Genomic DNA, 18,353 nt, shown 5'->3' on the forward strand with positions numbered 1-18,353 from the left:
GAGGTTGTGGTCAGGTTGTGGAGGGTTGGGAAAGGATTGAGGAAGTGTTGGGGGGAATTGGTCAGGCTTTGACCAAGTTCCTCCCTGGGACTTTGGGAGGTTTTGGGAAGGATTTGGTCAGGAGTTGTTCTGCTTTGCGCCAGGACTTGGCCAAGTTCCTCCCTGGGAGTTTGGGAGGTTAGGGGAAGGATTTGGGAGGTTTTGTGTCAGGATTTGTCAGGATTTGGTCAGGTTGTGCCCAGGTTTGGGAGGTCTTGGTTAGAGCTTGTAAGGGTTGGGTCAGATTGTGGGTGGTTGGATCAGGATTGAGTGGGTTTTGGGTAGGATTTGAGAGGTTTTGGTCAGGTTGTGGGGGTTTGGGACAGGATTGAGGAAGTTTAGGGGGGAATTTGGTCAGGACTTGGCCAAATTCCTTCCTGGGACTTTGGGACATTTTAGGGCAGGATTTGGTCCGGTTTTGTTCTGTCTTGGTCCAGGACTTGGCCAAGTTCTTCCCTAGGACATTAGGAAGTTTGGGTCAGGTTGTGGGGGGTTGGGAGGTTTTGGGTAGGATTTGGGAGATTTTTGGGAGATTTTGTCAGGATTGGGTCAGGTTGTTGGGGTTTTTGATAGGATTTGGCCAAGTTCCACTTTGGGAGGTTTGGTGAAGGATTTGGACAATTTTGATCTCGTTTAGGCAGGATTGGGCCATGTTCTGTACAGCATTTGGTTGGTTTGGGGGGAATTTGTCAGGGTTTGGGCAAGTTCCTCCCTGGGACTTTTTGAGGTTTTGGGCAGGATTTGGGAGGGTTTGTGGGGATTTGGTAAGGATTTGGTCTCTGGATTAGACCAGGCTTTGGTGAAATCCTGCCCAGAATGTGAGTGGTTTAGGGAAGGATTTGAGAGGTTTGGGTGAGGTTGTGGGGGGTTGGTGCAGGATTTGGTAGGTTTTGGGGGGAATTTGTCAGGCTTTGTCCAAGTTCCTCCCTGGGACTTTTTGAGGTTTTGGGAAGGGTTTGAGAAGGTTTTGGGAAGTTTTTGGTCTGAGCTCACTAATTGGGAAGTTTTGATCAGGCTGTGGTCAGGATTGGGCCAGGCCTTGGGCAAGTTGTGCTGAGGCTTTGGGAAGTGTTTGATGCTTTTGGTGAGCGGCTTGGAGGTTGGGAAAGGTCTCAGGAGGTTTTAGGAGGTTTTGGTGTGGATTGGGTGAGGGTTTGGTGAGGTTGAGCTGAGGATTTGGGAGGTTTTGTTGAGATTGTGGGGGGTTGGGGCAGGATTGAGGAAGTGTTGGGGGGAATTGGTGAGGATTTGGCCAAGTTCTTTCCTAGGACTTTGGGAGGTTTTGTTCAGGATTTGGGTAGTTTTGGGGATAATTTGTGAGGAGTTGGTGAGGTTGTGGCCAGGTTTTGGAGGGCTTGGTTGGAGCTTGGGAGGTTTGGGCCAGGTTTTGGGTGACTGGGACAGGATTGAGGAAGTTTTGTTCAAGATTTGGGAGGTTAGGGGTGGATTTGCTGAGGATTTGGTCTCTGGATTGAAGCAAGCTTTGGTGAAATGCTGGCCTGAATTTGGGAGGTTTTGTTCAGGATGTGGTAGGTTTGGGTCAGGCTGTGGGGGTTGGTGCAGGATTTGGGAGGTGTGGTGGTTTGAGCCTTAACTGGGAGTTAAGAGCTCAGATGGGGGCAAGGCTGAGAATCTCTCCCCCACTCCCCCCTCCTCCCTCCCAACAGAGAGGGGAGAAAAGGAAGGATAAATAATTTGGAGTCGGCTTGGAAGTAGAGAGGTAAAGAGTTGTCTTTAAACAATATATATATATATATATATATAACAATAACAGGAAAGGTTCACAGGGGCAAGGGAGAAGGATGGATGGGAGTGGGACAAAAAAAGGGAGTAATACAAAACCAGTCTTTCTCTGAGGAGGCAGCAGGGAGAAGGATCAGGTGTGACCACGTGGCAGAGGAGCAGGAGGGCAGCTGCAGTGGCTCTCATCCAGCAGAGGCAGGAGCCAAAAGGAGAGCCAACAGCTACGATGTCCTGCTTTTTCTAGCCTAGCTGGGCAGGGAGGGGGGAGTGGAACAGACTCAGCTTCCCAGGGGGGCAACGCCCTGCAGGGAGGGTAAAGTCCCCTCAAGCCCTCCACCCTGCTTTGGTTTTTTGTTCCCAGAATGGGCATTAACCTAACACAGGAGGTTTTGGGGGAATTTGTCAGCATTTGGCCAAGTTCCTCTTTGGGACTTTGGAGGTTTTGTTCAGGATTTGGGAGGTTTGGGTCAGGTTGTGGGGGGTTGGTGCAGGATTTGGGAGGTTTTGGGGAGAATTTGTCAGGAGTTGGTCAGGTTGTGCCCAGGTTTGGGAGGCCTTCATTAGAGCTTGGGAGGTTTGGGTGAGGTTATTGGGGAGTTGGGAATGGATTGAGGAAGTGTTGGGGGCAATTTGGTCTGAATTTAGCCAACTTCCTCCCTGGGACTTTGGGAGGTTTTGGGGAAGGATTTGGACAGGTTTTGACCTGGCTTGGTCCAGGACTTGTCCAAGTTCTTCCCTAGGAGTTTGGGAGGTTTGGGTCAGGTTGTGTGGGGGTGGGGAATGGATTGAGGAAGTGTTGGGGGCAATTTGGTCTGAATTTGGCCAACTTCCTTCCTGGGACTTTGGGAGGTTTTGGGAACGGTATGGACGGTTTTGGTCTTTGTTGGGTCAGGATTTGGTCAGGTTGGGAAAGGCTTCAGGAGGGTTTGGGAAGTTTTGGTGTATTGGGTGAGGGTTTGGTGGGGTTGAGCTGAGGATTTGGGAGGTTTTGGTGTGGTCCTGGGGGGTTGGGGGAGGATTGAGGAAGTGTTGGGGGGAATTGGTCAGGATTTGGCCAAGTTCTTCCCTAGGACTTTGGGAAGGGTTTGGGAAGAACTTGGGAGGTTTTGGTGTGGCTTGGGTCAGGTTCTGCTCAATATTTGGAAGGTTTAGGTCAGGGCTTGGTCTGGAGACAGCTCTGGGAGGCTGTGAGGTCCTCTGTGGGGATCCCCTGATGTTTCTTATTAGCAGGATTATTAGCCCTATTGTTATTAGCAGCACAATTAGAGGTTTTTTGATGATGATGATGATGATGATCTTGATTATTGTTAGTAGTTTTATTTGCCAGATTATTTATAATTATTAGCAGGTTTATTATATCTATCAATTAATTTCAGCAGGACTACCACCTCTATAATTAGTCTCTTGCAGGACTGTTAGCTGTATTAGTAGTTATCTCTGTTAGTTATGATTAGAAAGTCTTTTAGCTCTATTATTTATTATTCTTATTAAGTCTATTAGCCATATTATTTATCCATATTAGCAGAACTATTAGGTGCATTAATTATTATTAGCTCTGTTCAGTATGACTACTAACTCTATTATTAGCTATTAAGAGGTGTATTTATTATTAACAGGATTATTAGTGCCATTACTCAATATTCGTGGGATTCTCAGCTCTATTATTAATTATTTCCATTATTAAGGTGCTTAGCCATATTAATCATCCATGTTAGCAGGATTCTTAGCTCTTTTAAACATTAGCATTGGTGGTGTTATTAGGTCTGTTATTAAATATTACCATAAATCAGATTATTAGCCATAGTATTTATCAGTATAAGCCGGAACATTAGCTCCATTACTTGTTATTAGCAGGAATATTAGCTCTAATTCTTTGTTCTTCTTCTTATCTCTCAGACTCTTAGCCATATTGTTTATCATTCTTGGCCTGATTCTAGCTCTAGTATTAATCCCCAGCAGGAATGTTAGCTCTATTAGTTATTATTAGGAGAACTTTTAGCTCTGTTAGTTATTAGTAGTATTATTATTAGTAATATTAAGACTCTTAGCCATATTATTTATCACAATTAGCAGGATTATTAGCTCCATTAATTACTGTTAGCAGAACTATTAGCTCCATTAATGATAATTCCTATTATTAGCACTAGCATTAGTAATAGGATTATAAGATGTATTATTAATTATTACCATAATTAAGAATATGACACATATTGTTTACCAATGTCAGCAGGATTGTTAGCTCTGTAAATTATTATTAGCAGTATTAGTAGCTCTATTATTAATTATTAACTTAGTTAAGATTATTAGGCATATTATGTGTATCTATTAGCAGGATTATTGCATCCATTAATTATTATTCCCAGCATAATTAACTCTACTATTGTTTATAGCCATAGGTAAAATTATTAGCCATATTATTAATAGGAATTAGCAGGATTATTAACTCCATTAATTGTTATTACCAGGATAATTAGCTCTGTTATTAATTATTGCCATAGTTAGGATTATTAGCCCTACTATTTGTAGGTATTAGCTGTATTAATTATTATTAGCTGTATCATTAGCTCTATTATTAATTATTGCCATAGTTAAGATTTTTAGCTGTATTATTTATAGGTATTAGCAGGATTATTAGTTCTATTAATTATTATTTGCAGTATTATTAGCTCTATGATTATTTTTTGCCATAGTTAATATTATTAGCCATAATATTGTTTTGGTATTAGCAGGTTTATAAGCTCTATTAATTATTATTATCAGTATTATTACCTCTATTAATTATTCCTAGCAGGTCTATTAGCTCTGTTATTAATTTTGAACAGGATTATTAGCTCTATTAAGTTTTATTCCCAGGGCTCTTAACTCTATTAACCATCCACAGGACTTTTAGATCTATTAGTAGCTCTATGTAGCTGCCATCACAGAGATGTGGTGGGACGACTCACATGACTGGAGCGCTGCAATTGATGGCTACAGGCTCTTCAGGAGAGACAGGCGAGGAAGAAGGGGTGGAGGGGTGGCCCTGTACATCAGGAAGGCACTAGATGCCATTGAGATGGAGATTAGGGACGATCGGGTTGAGTGCTTGTGGGTAAGAATTAGAGGGAAGACCAGCAGGGCAGACACCCTGGTTGGAGTCTGTTATAGACCACCCAACCAGAAGGAAGATGTTGATGAAGCATTCTATAGGCAGCTTAGGGCTGTCTCAAGATCTCCGGACTTTGTTCTCATGGGCGACTTCAACCTGCCTGACATCTGCTGGGATCTCAACACAGCAGAGAGGAGACAGGAGGACAGCTTCTTATCCCAGGTGCTGCGAGAGCCTACCAGGGGCAAGGCTATGCTTGACCTCCTCTTCACCAACAGGGAAGGGCTGGTGGGTGATGTGGTGGTCAGAGGGTGTTTGGGGTCCAGTGACCACGAGATAATTGAATTCTCGGTTTTTGGTCAAGCCAAGAGGGGCAGCAAGAAGACCTCCACTCTGGACTTCCGGAGGGCAGACTTCGGGTTACTCAAGGAACTAATTCAGAGGGTTCCTTGGGATAAAGCCCTCAATAATACAGGGGTCCAGGAGAGCTGGACCTACTTCAAGGAAGAATTGTTGAAGGCTCAGGGACAGGCTGTGCCAATGCACCGGAAGATGAGCCGCCAGGGCAGACGGCCAGCCTGGATGGTTAATGAACTCTTAATGGAACTAAGGGAAAAAAAGAGGGTGTATCACCTTTGGAAGAGAGGGGAGGCAACCCATGGAATGTTTAAGGATGTTGCTAGGTCTTGTAGGAAGAAAATTAGGGAGGCAAAAGCACACTTGGAGCTTAAACTGGCCTCTACTGTGAAGGACAACAAAAAGTCCTTCTATAAATACACTAATAGTAAGAGGAAGGGAAAGGACAACCTCCACTCCTTGGTGGACACGGAGGGGAACATTGTAACAAAGGATGAGGAAAAGGCAGAGATACTTAACACCTTCTTTGCCTCAATTTTTACTAGAAGGGCAGAACGTCTTCCTGACAGCTGGCCTGCAGAGCTGGCAGAAGGAGCCAGGGAGCTGCACAGTTTCCCTATGTTCCATGAGGAGGTGGTTGGAACTCTCCTTAGCAGCTTGGATCCCCACAAGTCCATGGGACCAGATGGGATTCATCCTAGGGTGCTGAGAGAGCTGGCAGACGAGCTGGCCAAGCCACTCTCCATAATTTTCCAGCAGTCCTGGCTCACTGGCAAGGTCCCAGAGGACTGGAAGCTGGCCAACGTGGTGCCCATCCATAAGAAGGGCCGGTTGGATGAGCCAGGGAATTACAGGCCTGTCAGCCTGACCTCAGTGCCAGGCAAGATCATGGAACAGGTCATCCTGAGTGCAATCACACAGCACTTACAGGATGGCCAAGGGATCAGGCCTAGCCAGCATGGATTTAGGAAGGGCAGGTCCTGCCTGACCAACCTGATCTCCTTCTATGATCAGGTGACCCGCCTGGTGGATGTGGGGAGGCCTGTGGATGTAGTCTACCTGGACCTCAGCAAAGCCTTTGACACCGTCCCCCATAGCAAACTCCTGGCCAAGCTGTCAGCCCCTGGCTTGGACAGCAGCACTCTGAGCTGGGTTAGGAGCTGGCTGGATGGCCAAGCCCAGAGAGTGGTAGTGAACGGTGCCACATCCAGCTGGCGGCCAGGCACCAGTGGTGTGCCCCAAGGATCAGTGCTGGGCCCTGTGCTCTTTAACATCTTTATTGATGATCTGGATGAGGGCTTTGAGTCCATCATCAGTAAATTTGCAGATGACAGCAAGCTGGGGGCAGGAGTTGATCTGCTGGAGGGTAGAGAGGCTCTGCAGAGGGACCTCGACAGGCTGGACAGATGGGCAGAATCCAACGGCATGAGATTTAACACATCCAAGTGCCGGGTTCTGCACATTGGCCACAACAGCCCCATGCAGAGCTACAGGCTGGGGTCAGAGTGGCTGGAGAGCAGCCAGGCAGAGAGGGACCTGGGGGTACTGGTCGATGGTAGGCTGAACATGAGCCTGCAGTGTGCCCAGACAGCCAAGAGGGCCAATGGCATCCTGGCCTGCATTAAGAACAGTGTGGCCAGCAGGAGCAGGGAGGTCATTCTGCCCCTGTATACTGCACTGGTTAGGCCACACCTCGAGTCCTGTGTCCAGTTCTGGGCCCCTCAGTTTAGGAAGGATGTTGACTTGCTGGAACGAGTCCAGAGAAGGGCAATGAAGTTGGTGAGGGGTTTGGAGCACAAGCTCTATGAGGAGAGGCTGAGGGAGCTGGGGCTGCTCAGCCTGGAGAAGAGGAGACTCAGGGGTGACCTTATCACTCTCTACAACTACCTGAAGGGAGGTTGTAGACAGGCGGATGATGGTCTCTTGTCCCAGGCAGCTAGTACCAGAACAAGAGGACACAGTCTCAGGCTGCGCCAGGGGAGGTTCAGGTTGGATGTTAGGAAGAAGTTCTATACAGAGAGAGTGATTGCCCATTGGAATGGGCTGCCCAGGGAGGTGGTGGAGTCGCCGTCATTGGAGGTGTTCAGGAGGAGACTTGATGGGGTGCTTGGTGCCATGGGTTAGCTGTTTGGGTGGTTTGGATTGGTTGATGGGTTGGACACGATGATCTTGAAGGTCTCTTCCAACCTGGTTTGGTTTATTCTAAATAAATAAATAAAGTTATTCTAGTTATGATTAGCAGGACTCTTAGCTCTACTATTAATTGTTAGCCATATTTGGATAATTAGTTGTGTTATTTATCAATATTATCAGGATTATTACCTCTATTAGTTGTTATTATTAGCAGGACTACTAGCTCCATTATTTTTACCATTATTAAGGCTATTAGCCATCGTATTTATCAATATAAGAAGGATTATTAGCTCCCTTGATTGCTATTAACAGGAATATTAGCTCTGTTCTTTATGATTAGCATGATTATTAGCACTAAGTTTTATTATTGGTAGTAGTAAGACTCTTAGCCATGTTATTTATCATCATTAGCCTGATTGTAGCTCCAGTATTAATCATTACCAGTACTATTACCTGTATTATTTATTATTAGGGGAACTTTTAGCTCTCTTAGTTATTACTGTTATAATTATTTAGACTAGTAGCCATATTATTTATCATTATTAGCAGGACTATAAGCTCTATTGTTAATTATTAACTTTATTTAGATTATTAGCAATATTATTTACCAGTATTAGCAGGATTATTAGCTCTGTTAATGAATCTTAATTATTAATTGTTAATTATTATTATAATTATAATCACTTATATAATTACCCATATTATTAATCAATATTAGCAGGAGTATTAGCTCCATTACTTTTTAGTATCAGGACTCTTAGGTCTTTTATTAATTATTAAGAGGATGGTTGGGACAGGAGTGAGGAGGTTTTGGGGGCAATTTGTAAGGATTTGGCCTAGTTCTTCCTTTGGACTATGGGAGGTTTTGGGGAAGGATTTGGGAGGTTTAGGGAAGGATTTGGGAGGTTTGGGTCAGGCTGTGTGGGGTTGGTGTAGGATTTGGGAGGTTTGGGGGGAATTTGTCAGGATTTGACCAAGTTCCTCCCTGGGTCTTTGGGAGGATTGGGGAAGGATTTGGGAGGTTTTGGTCTCGTCTGGGCCAGGATTTGGCCAAGTTCTGTACAGCAATTGGTAGGTTTGGGGGGGAATTTGTCAGGCTTTGGCCAAGTTCCTCCCTAAGACTTTGGGAGGTTTTGGGCAGAATTTGGGAGGTTTTGGGGGGATTTGGGAAGGATTTGGCCAAGTTCCTCCCTGGGTCATTGGGAGGTTTTGGGCAGGATTTGGTCAGGAGTTGTTCTGGCTTGGGCCAGGAGTTGGCCAAGTTCATCCCTACGACTTTGGTAGATTAGGGGAAGGATTTGGGAGGTTTGGGTCAGGATTTGGGTCAGGATTTGGGAGGTTTTGTTCAGGATTTGGGAGGTTTGGGTCAGATTGGAGGAGGTTGGGGGAGGATTCAGCAAGCCTTGGGGGATTTGGTTTGGCTTTGGCCAACTTCCTCTCTTGGAGTCTGGGAGGTGTTGGGTAGGATTTGGTCAGGAGTTGTTCTGGCTCGTGCCAGGAGTTGGCCAAGTTCTCTAGAAATTTGGGAGGTTTTGTTCAGGAGTTTGGGAGGTTTGGGGGGGAATTTGTCAAGAGCTGTTCAGGTGGTGCCTAGGTTTGGGAGGTCTTGGTTAGAGCTTGGGAGGTTTGTGTCAGGTTGTTGGGGGGCTGGGATAGGATTGAGGAAGTTTTGGGGGGAATTGGTCAGGATTTGGCCAAGTTCCTCTGTAGGACATTGGGAGGTATTGTTCAGGATTTGGGAGGTTTTTTGGGGATTTGGGAAGGATTTAGTCTCTGGATTGAAGCAGGATTTGTCACATCCTGCCCAGAATTTGGGAGGTTTAGGGAAGGATTTGTGAGGTTTGGGTCAGGTTATGGGGGGTTGGTGCAGGATTTAGGAGGTTTTGGGGGGAATTTGGCCTGGATTTGACCAAGTTCCTTCCTGGGTCTTTGGGAGGATTGGGTAAGGATTTGGGAGGCTTAGGTCAGGTTCTGGAGGGTTGGTGAAGGATTGAGGAAGTTTTGGGGGGAATTCGTCAGGCTTTGTCCAAGTTCTTCCATGGGATTTTTGGAGGTTTTGGGCAGGATCTGGTCAGGAGTTGTTCTGGCTTGGGCCAGGACTTGGCCAAGTTCTTCTCTAGGACTTTGGGAGGTTTTGGTTGGGATTTTGGGAGGTTTGGGGGTGTGTGTGTGTATTTTTCAGGAGTTGATCAGGTTGTGGGCAGGTTTGGGAGGTCTTGGGACGTTTGGGTCAGGTTGTTGGGGGTTTGGGATAGGATTGAGGCAGTTTTGGGAAGAATTTGTCAGGATTTGGTCAAGTTCCTACCTGGGACTTTGGGAGGTTTTGTTCAAGATTTGGTAGGTTTGGGTCAGATTGTGGGGGGTTGGTGCAGGATTTGGGTGGTTTTGGGAGGAATTTGTAAGGAGAAGGCTTTGGGAGGCTTTGGTCTGGGTTGGGTCAGGATTTGGTCAGACTGAGGTGAGGATTTGGGAGGTTTTTGAGCAGGCTGTGGTCAGGCTTGGGCCAGGACTTGGGCAAGTTGTGCTGAGGCTTTGGGAAGTGTTTGATGCTTTTGGTGAGGGGCTGGGAGGTTGGGAAAGGCTTGAGGAGGTTTTGGGAGGTTTTGGTGTGGATTGGGTAAGGGTTTGGTGAGGTTGAGCTGAGGATGTGGGAGTTTTTGGTGAGGTTGTGGGGGGTTGGGGCAGGATTGAGGAAGTGTTGGGGGGAATTGGTGAGGATTTGGCCAAGTTCTTCTCTAGGACTTTGGGAAGGGTTTGGGAAGGATTTGGGAGGTTTTGGTCTGGCTTGGGTCAGGTTCTGCTCAATATTTGGAAGGTTTTGGTCAGGGCTTGGTCAGGAGACAGCTCTGGGAGGCTGTGAGGTCCTCTGTGGGGATCCCCTGATAGTAATTATTAGCAGGATTATTAGCCCTATGGTTATTAACAGCACGATTAGCTGCTTTGTTGTTGTTGTTGTTATTATCATTATTACTACAACTAAGACTGTTAGTCACATTGTTTATCATTATTGGCAGGATTATTAGCCACATTATTAACTGGGTTATGAATTCTATCAATTGTTTTCAGCAGGACTGTTAGCTCTATTAGTTATTGGCTCTATTGATTGTTATTAGGAAGTCTTTTAGCTCTATTATTAATTATTCTTCTTAAGAATATTAGGCACATTATTTATCAGTATTAGCAGGACTGTTAGGTGCATTAATTATTATTAGCTCGTTTAAGTATGACTATTAGTATTCCTATTAGCTGTATTATTTGTTATTAAGAGGAGTATTTGCTCTGTTATTAATTACTAACAGGATTATTAGCACCATTACTCAATATTCGTGGGATTCTTATTAAGATGCTTAGCCATATTATTCATCAATGTTAGCAGGATTCTTAGCTCTTTTAAACATTAGCATTAGTGGTGTTATTAGGTCTGTTATTATCGATTACATAAGTCAGATTATTAGCCATAGTATTTATCAGTATTAGCAGGAACATTAATTCCATTACTTATCATTAGCAGGAATATTAGCTCTAATTCTTTGTGCTTCTTATTATTTCTCAGGCTCTTAGCCATATTGTTTCTCATTCTTAGCCTGATTCTAGCTCTAGTATTAATCCCCATCAGGAATGTTAGCTCTATTAGTTATTATTAGGAGGACTTTTAGCTCTGTTAGTTATTGGTATTATTATTATTAGTAGTAGTATTAAGACCCTGAGCCATATTATTTATCACAATTAGCAGGATTATTAGCTCCTTTAATTACTGTTAACAAAACTATTACTCCATTAATGATAATTTGTGTTATAAGCACTATTAGTTATTAGTAGTAATAGGACTATAAGCTCTATTGTTAATTATTACAATAATTAAGATTATTAGACATATTATTTATCAATGTTAGCAGTATTATTAGCTCTATGAGTTATTATTAGCAGGATTATTATCTCTATTTTTTAAGTTATTGCCATAGTTAGGATCATTAGCCACCTTAGTTCTAGGTATTAGCAGGATTATTTGCTCCATTAATTATTAGCAGGTTTATTAGTACTATTATTAATTATTGCCATAGTTAAGATTATTAGCCACATTATTTATAGGTATTAGCAGGATTATTAGCTCTATTAATTATTATTTACAGTGTTATTAGCTCTATTATTAGTTATTGCCATAGTTATGATTATTAACAACCTTACTTGTAGGCATTAGCAGGATAATTATCTCCATTAGTTATTATGACCAGGATAATTAGCTCTATTATTAATTATTGCCATAGTTAAGATTAGGGTTGTGGGGGTTGGGGCAGGATTGAGGAAGTGTTGGGGGGAATTGGTCAGGATTTGGCCAAGTTCCTCCCTGGGACTTTGGGAGGTTAGGGGCAGGACTCAGGAGGCTTTGGGAGGTTTTGGTGTGGGTTGGGGCAGGGTTTGGCCAAGTTGAGCTGAGGACTGGGGAGGCTGTGCTCAGGATCTGGGAGTTTGGGTCAGGTTCTGGAGAGGTGGGGAAGGATTGAGGAGAAGGACTTTGGGAGGTTTGGGGAAGGATTTTTTCAGGAGGTGTTCTGGCTTGGGCCAGGACTTGGCCAAGTTCTTCCCTAGGAGTTTGGGAGGTTTTGTTGAGGATTTGGGAGGTTTGGATCAGGTTGTGGGGGGTTGGTGCAGGATTTGGGAGGTTTGGGGGGGAATTTGTCAGGAGTTGGTCAGGTTTGGGAAGTCTTGGATAGTGGTTGAGAGGTTTGGGTCGGGTTTTTGGGGGTTGGGACAGGATTGAGGAGGGTTTGGGTAGGATTTGGGAGGTTTTGGTCAGGTTGTGGGGGGTTGGTGCAGAACTGAGGAAATTTTGGTGGGAATTTGGTGGGAATTTGGTGGTAGTTTTGGGGCAGGATTTGGTCAGGATTTGGTGTGGGTTGAGCCAGGATTTGGCCAAGTTGTGCCCAGGGTTTGGGAGGTCTTGTGGGGATTTGGTGAGGATTTGGTCTCTGGATTGAAGCAGGCTTTGGTCAGATCGTGGCCAGAATTTGGGAGGTTTTGTTGAGGATTTGGGAGGTTTAGGTCAGGTTTTGGGGGGTTGGTGCAGGACCTGGGAGGTTTTGGGGGGAAGTTGTTAGGATTTGGTCAAGTTCCTCTTTGGGACATTGGGAGGTTTTGGTTAGGATTTGGGAGGTTTTGGTCTTATTTGGGCCAGGATTTGGCCAAGTTCTGTATAGGATTTGGTCAGTTTTGGGGGGAATTTGTCAGACTTTGGCCAAGTTCCTCCGTAGGACATTGGGAGGTTTTGGGCAGGATTTGGGAGGTTTTGTGGGGATTTGGTAAGGATTTGGTCTCTGAATTGGAGCAGGATTTGGTCATATCCTGCCCAAATTTGGGAGGTTTAGGGAAGGGTTGGGAGGTTTGTGTCAGGTTGTGTGGGGTTGGTGTAGGGTTTGGGAGGTTTTGGGGGGAATTTGTCAGGAGTTGATCGGGTTCTGGGCAGGTTTGGAAGACCTTGGTTAGAGCTTGGGAGGTTTGGGCCAGGTTGTGGGGGGTTGGGATAGGATTGAGGAGGTTTTGGGTGGATTTGTCCAGGATTTGGCCATCTTTGTCCCTGGGACATTGGGAGGTTTTGGTCAGGGCTTGGTCAGGATTTGCTGTGGGTGGGGCCAGGCTTTGTTCAAGTTTTGCCCAAGGGTTGGGATTTTTTGATCAGGATTTGGGAGGTTTGGGTCAGGTTGTGGGGGGTTGGTGCAGGATTTGGGAGGTTTTGGGGGGAATTTGTCAGGAGTTGGTCAGGTTGTGGGCAGGTTTGGGAGGTCTTGGTTAGAGGTTGGGAGGTTTTGGGGGGTTGGAACAGGAATGAGATGGTTTGGGGATTTGTTGAGGATTTGGCCAACTTCTTCCCTGGGACATTGGGAGGTTTTGGTCAGGATTTAGGAGGCTTAGGGGGAATTTGTTAGGCTGTGTCCAAGTTTTTCCCCAGGACTTTGGGAGGTTTGGGGCAGGATCTGGTCAGGAGTTGTTCTGGCTTGGGCCATGACTTGGCCAAGTGCTTCCCTGGCACTTTGCAAGGTTTTGGGAAGGGTTTGTGAAGGTTTGGGGAGCTTTTAGTCTGGGTTGGGTCAGGATTAGGTCAGGCTGAGGTGAGGATTTGGGAGGTTTTGAGCAGGCTGTGGTCAGGCTTGGGCCAGGACTTGGGCAAGTTGTGCTGAGGCTTTGGGAAGTGTTTGATGCTTTTGGTGAGGGGCTGGGAGGTTGGGAAAGGCTTGAGGAGGTTTTGGGAGGTTTTGGTGTGGATTGGGTGAGGGTTTGGTGAGGTTGAGCTGAGGATTTGGGAGGTTGTGGTGAGGTTGTGGGGGGTTGGGGCAGGATTGAGGAAGTGTTGGGGGGAATTGGTGAGGATTTGGCCAAGTTCTTCCCTAGGACTTTGGGAAGGGTTTGGGAAGGATTTGGGAGGTTTTGGTCTGGCTTGGGTCAGGTTCTGCTCAGTATGTGGAAGATTTTGATCAGGGCTTGGTCTGGAGACAACTCAGGGAGGCTGTGAGGTCCTCTCGGGGCATCCCCTGATATTAATCATTACTGGGATTATTAGCCCTATTGTTATTAGCAGCACAATTAGCTGGTTTATTATTATTATTAATAATAATAATAATAATAATATAATCATCATCATCATTGGTGGTGTTGTTATTGTTATCATTGTTATTGCTGCTATAACTATTAGACACATTGTTTATTACTATTAGCAGGATTATTAGCCACATTATTTACAATTATTAGCAGAGTTATTAGCTCTGTCAATTACTTTCAGCAGGACTACCAGCTCTATTGTTAATTATTACCAATATTAGGACAATAGCTCTATAATTAATCCCTAGCAGGACTGTTAGCTCTATTAGTTATTATTTCATAGTTTCATAGTTTCATTCAGCGTTGGAAGGGTCCACAAGGATCATCCAGTTCCAACCCCCCTGCCATGGGCAGGGACACCCCACACTAGATCAGGCTGGCCAGAGCCTCATCCAGCCTGGGCTTAAACACCCCCAGGGACGGGGCCTCGACCACCTCCCTGGACAACACATTCCAGGGTTTCACCACTCTCATGATGAAGAACCTCCTCCTCACATCCAGCCTGAATCTCCCCACCTCCAGCTTCATTCCATTCCCCCTAGTCCTATCACTAGCTGTATTGTTTATTATTAGGAAGATTTTAGATCTATTATTGATTATTCTTATTAAGACTATTAGGCACATTATTTATCACTATTTATCCATTAATATTATTAGTTTCATCTATTATTAATTATTAAGAGGATTATTAGCTCATCTAAGTGTTATGGCAGGAATATTAGCTCTATTATTAATTATAGGCAGGATTATTAGCACCGTTACTTAATATTAGCAGGATTCTTAGCTCTATCAGTAATTATTTGCATTATTAAGACTATTATCTATGTTATTTATCAATATTATAGGATTCTTAGCTCTTTTAAACTGGACTGTTAGCTCTGTTAGTTATTATTAGGAGGACTTTTAGCTCTAAATAATAGTAATAACAACAACCCCACCCCCACAGCAGCCATGGTGTTGATCCCTCCCAGCAGGATCATTAGCAGCATTCATTCTCAGCAGCAGGGCTATTAGCTTTAGTAATCCTTAGCAGGACTCTCAGCTCTAGGAAGAAGGATTTGGAGGACTCGGTGCCCAGGGTCTGGGAGGTTGTGGTCAGGTTGTGGAGGGTTGGGAAAGGATTGAGGAAGTGTTGGGGGGAATTGGTCAGGATTTGGCCAAGTTCCTCGCTGGGACTTTGGGACGTTTGGGGCAGGATTTGGTCAGGATTTGGTGTGGGTTGGGGCAGGATTTGGCCAAGTTGTGCCCAGGGTTTGGGAGGTGTTGGGGAGATTTGGTGAGGATTTGGTCTCTGGATTGGAGCAGACTTTGGCCAAGTTCTTCCCTGGGACTTTGGGAGGTTTTGTTCAGGATTTGGGAGGTTTGGGTCAGGTTTTGGGGAGTGGGTGCAGGATTTGGGAGGTTTTGGTGGGAATTTTTCAGGATTTGGCCAAGTTCCTCCCTAGGACTTTGGGAGGTTTTGGGGAAGGATTTGGGAGATTTTGGTCTGTATTGGGCCAGGATTTGGCCAAATTCTGTCCTGGATCTGGGAGGTATTGTTCAGGATTTGGGAGATTTTGGTCAGGTTGTGGGAGGTTGGTGCAGGACTTGGGAGGTTTTGGGGGCAATTTGTCAGGCTTTGGCCAAGTTCCTCTTTGGGACTTTGGGAAGTTTGGGGAAGGATTTGGGAGGTTTTGGTCTCATTTGGGCCAGGATTTGGCCAAGTTCTGTACAGCATTTGGTAGGTTTTGGGGGGAATTTGTCAGGCATTGGCCAAGTTCCTCCATAGGTCTTTGGGAGGTTTTGGGCAGGATTTGGGAGGTTTTGTGGGGATTTGGGAAGGATTTGGTCTCTGGATTGAAGCAGGGTTTGCCAAATCCTGCCCAAAATTTGGAAGGTTTAGGGAAGGATTTGGGAGGTTTGGGTCAGGCTGTGGGGGGTTGGTGCAGGATGTGGGAGGTTTTGGTGTGGTCCTGGGGGGTTGGGGCAGGATTGAGGAAGTGTTGGGGGGAATTGGTCAGGATTTGGCCAAGTTCCTCCCTAGGACTTTTGGAAGGGTTTGGGAAGGATTTGGTGTGGGGAGGTTCTGCTCCAAAATCGCTTCAGGACATTTTAAGGGGTAGGACCTTGGGTTGGGGGAGGTTGGGGGACAGGGAGAGAGGAGTTTGGGAGGGGGAATGGGGAGGGGAGGGAGGTGACAATTCGGAGGTGTGTTTTCCAAATGTGGGGGTAACAAATGGAACTCAAAGGACCCCAAAGTGAGAAGCAAAAATAAACATTTATTTCCAAATTCCACCTTAAAAATTACTTTCTGGGGGCCTGTGCCCCCCCAAGGGACAACAAGGGTCAGGGGGAGCTGCTTTGGGGGATGGGGGGAGTCAGGAGCCTGGTTTGGAGGGCTGGGTGGGATCAGGGAGGTCCAGGCAGGAGCAGCCCCAAGGCTCCAGGGGAGAGCAGCCCCAAGGCTCCAGGGGAGAGCAGCCCCAAGGCTCCAGGGGAGAGCAGCCCCAAGGCTCCAGGCAGGAGCAGCCCCAAGGCTCCAGGTGGGAACAGCCCCAAGGCTCCAGGGGAGAGCAGCTCCAAGGCTCCAGGCAGGAGCAGCCCCAAGGCTCCAGGTGGGAACAGCCCCAAGGCTCCAGGGGAGAGCAGCTCCAAGGCTCCAGGCAGGAGCAGCCCCAAGGCTCCAGGGGAGAGCAGCCCCAAGGCTCCAGGCAGGAGCAGCTCCAAGGCTCCAGGGGAGAGCAGCCCCAAGGCTCCAGGCAGGAGCAGCTCCATGGCTCCAGGCAGGAGCAGCCCCAAGGCTCCAGGCAGGAGCAGCCCCAAGGCTCCAGGCAGGAGCAGCTCCTTGGCTCCAGGCAGGAGCAGCCCCAAGGCTCCAGGCAGGAGCAGCTCCAAGGCTCCAGGCAGGAGCAGCTCCATGGCTCCAGGCAGGAGCAGCCCCAAGGCTCCAGGCAGGAGCAGCTCCAAGGCTCCAGGCAGGAGCAGCTCCAAGGCTCCAGGGGAGAGCAGCTCCAAGGCTCCAGGGGAGAGCAGCCCCAAGGCTCCAGGCAGGAGCAGCTCCAAGGCTCCAGGCAGGAGCAGCCCCAAGGCTCCAGGCAGGAGCAGCTCCAAGGCTCCAGGCAGGAGCAGCTCCAAGGCTCCAGGGGAGAGCAGCTCCAAGGCTCCAGGGGAGAGCAGCCCCAAGGCTCCAGGCAGGAGCAGCTCCATGGCTCCAGGCAGGAGCAGCCCCAAGGCTCCAGGCAGGAGCAGCTCCAAGGCTCCAGGCAGGAGCAGCCCCAAGGCTCCAGGTGGGAACAGCTCCAAGGCTCCAGGCAGGAGCAGCTCCAAGGCTCCAGGCAGGAGCAGCCCCAAGGCTCCAGGTAGGAGCAGCCCCAAGGCTCCAGGTGGGAACAGCCCCAAGGCTCCAGGGGAGAGCAGCTCCAAGGCTCCAGGGGAGAGCAGCCCCAAGGCTCCAGGTGGGAACAGCCCCAAGGCTCCAGGGGAGAGCAGCTCCAAGGCTCCAGGCAGGAGCAGCCCCAAGGCTCCAGGTGGGAACAGCCCCAAGGCTCCAGGCAGGAGCAGCTCCAAGGCTCCAGGCAGGAGCAGCCCCAAGGCTCCAGGTAGGAGCAGCCCCAAGGCTCCAGGTGGGAACAGCCCCAAGGCTCCAGGGGAGAGCAGCCCCAAGGCTCCAGGTAGGAGCAGCCCCAAGGCTCCAGGTGGGAACAGCCCCAAGGCTCCAGGGGAGAGCAGCTCCAAGGCTCCAGGCAGGAGCAGCCCCAAGGCTCCAGGTGGGAACAGCCCCAAGGCTCCAGGGGAGAGCAGCTCCAAGGCTCCAGGCAGGAGCAGCCCCAAGGCTCCAGGGGAGAGCAGCCCCAAGGCTCCAGGCAGGAGCAGCTCCAAGGCTCCAGGGGAGAGCAGCCCCAAGGCTCCAGGCAGGAGCAGCTCCATGGCTCCAGGCAGGAGCAGCCCCAAGGCTCCAGGCAGGAGCAGCCCCAAGGCTCCAGGCAGGAGCAGCTCCTTGGCTCCAGGCAGGAGCAGCCCCAAGGCTCCAGGCAGGAGCAGCTCCAAGGCTCCAGGCAGGAGCAGCTCCATGGCTCCAGGCAGGAGCAGCCCCAAGGCTCCAGGGGAGAGCAGCTCCAAGGCTCCAGGCAGGAGCAGCTCCAAGGCTCCAGGCAGGAGCAGCCCCAAGGCTCCAGGCAGGAGCAGCTCCAAGGCTCCAGGCAGGAGCAGCTCCAAGGCTCCAGGGGAGAGCAGCTCCAAGGCTCCAGGGGAGAGCAGCCCCAAGGCTCCAGGCAGGAGCAGCTCCATGGCTCCAGGCAGGAGCAGCCCCAAGGCTCCAGGCAGGAGCAGCTCCAAGGCTCCAGGCAGGAGCAGCCCCAAGGCTCCAGGTGGGAACAGCTCCAAGGCTCCAGGCAGGAGCAGCTCCAAGGCTCCAGGCAGGAGC

This window comes from Melanerpes formicivorus, unplaced genomic scaffold (genome assembly GCF_026170545.1).
Source record: "Melanerpes formicivorus ecotype bairdi unplaced genomic scaffold, bMelFor1.0.p_v2 SCAF_1, whole genome shotgun sequence".
Taxonomy (NCBI): domain Eukaryota; kingdom Metazoa; phylum Chordata; class Aves; order Piciformes; family Picidae; genus Melanerpes; species Melanerpes formicivorus.